Source organism: Aplysia californica, unplaced genomic scaffold (genome assembly GCF_000002075.1).
Source record: "Aplysia californica isolate F4 #8 unplaced genomic scaffold, AplCal3.0 scaffold00315, whole genome shotgun sequence".
NCBI lineage: Eukaryota > Metazoa > Mollusca > Gastropoda > Aplysiida > Aplysiidae > Aplysia > Aplysia californica.
The window spans coordinates 70,846-72,416 of record NW_004797585.1 but is presented as its reverse complement, the minus strand read 5'-3'; positions in this window follow the sequence as shown (position 1 = coordinate 72,416).

Here is a 1,571-nt window from a genome sequence, read left to right as displayed (position 1 = left end):
AAAGGGAGGGTCGAGAGGAGTGGGGAGGGTGTGGGGGACTGGTGGAGGGATATCTTATCTTATCTCAACTGTATCACCCGTTGACAGATCAACTGGCACACCATCTACTGGTCTGTGGGTCTCCAGTTCCTGTCTGCCCTCATTGTGCTGCGCTGGCAATTCGGCACCGATGCGATTATCTGGATCCAGGACCGGATGAACGAGTACTTCGGCAACTCCCGGGCCGGTTCCAGGCTAATGTTCGGGGAATCGTACGAAGACCATTTCGTCATTTTTGGGGTGTGTGATATACATACGTTGATTTTTGTAGTGTGTAGTATACGCACGTTGATAGTTGTGGTGTGTAGTATACGTACGTTGATAGTTATAGTGTGTAGTATACGTACGTTGATAGTTGTAGTGTGTAGTATACGTACGTTGATAGGTGTAGTGTGTAGCATACGTACGTTGGTAGTTGTAGTGTGTAGTATACGTACGTTGATAGTTGTAGTGTGTAGTATATGTACGTTGATAGTTGTAGTGTGTAGTATATGTACGTTGATAGTTGTAGTGTGTAGTATACGTACGTTGATAGTTGTAGTGTGTCCACATTGATAGTTGGGCTGTATACACATTGGTAGATGGGATAGTTGTAGTGTGTATACTTTGACAGTTGCGATAGTTGGGGTGTGTATACATTGATAGTTAGGCTGTCTTTAGTTTTAGTTTTAGTAAGGTTTTACGGCGCCTGCAACTGCTTAAGGTCATATGAGCGCCAAGGGGTGGATGTCAACAGAGAAGTCCAAGCAGAGTAACCTTACCCTGCTCACCTCTCTAGCTTCTTCAACAACACAATGTCTGCTTCGACTATCAAGGCGCCCCGGAAATAGACTCTAACAGTTCACAAGAGAGTGACAAACATTCAAAAGAAGAAGAGGAAAAATGACGATAGTAAGGATGAGGAAAGAAAGAGCAGCAGTTCTCCCTATGTTGTTCCGGTACAATAAGAGCATGACATTGATAAATCAGCCCATTTTAAAATTCTACCTTGCACAAGAACATGTTAATACCCCTCCCCCCCCCTCCCCCCCTTTGGGAATGGTCTAAAGACACTTCAGTCGGTAGTTCTGTCCTGGTGCGGGGATGGGCTTTCTACACATTGATAGTTGGGATAGTTGGAGCAAGTAGACATTGATAGTTGGGGAGTCAACACAGTGATAAACGGGGTGTGTAGACTTTGTGTGAACGTTGTTTCCACTCACAAGTACTGGCCAGCACGTTGTTATGTCCGCTCACATTAAAGTATTGACCTCCACGTTGTGTGTATGTCCACTCAGAAGTATTGACCACAACGTTGTAATGCCCACTCACAAGTATTGACCATCACGTAGTGTGTATGTCCACTCACAAGTATTGACCCCCACGTTGTCATGTCCACTCCCAGGCACTGCCCATCATCTTCATCACGAACGCCACTCTGACTGTCCTGTACTACCTGGGCGCCATGCAGCTGGTCATCAAGGTCATAGGTCACTCGCTCAACTTTGTACTGGACACGTCGCCGCTCGAGTCTATGGGCGTGGCAGCCGGTA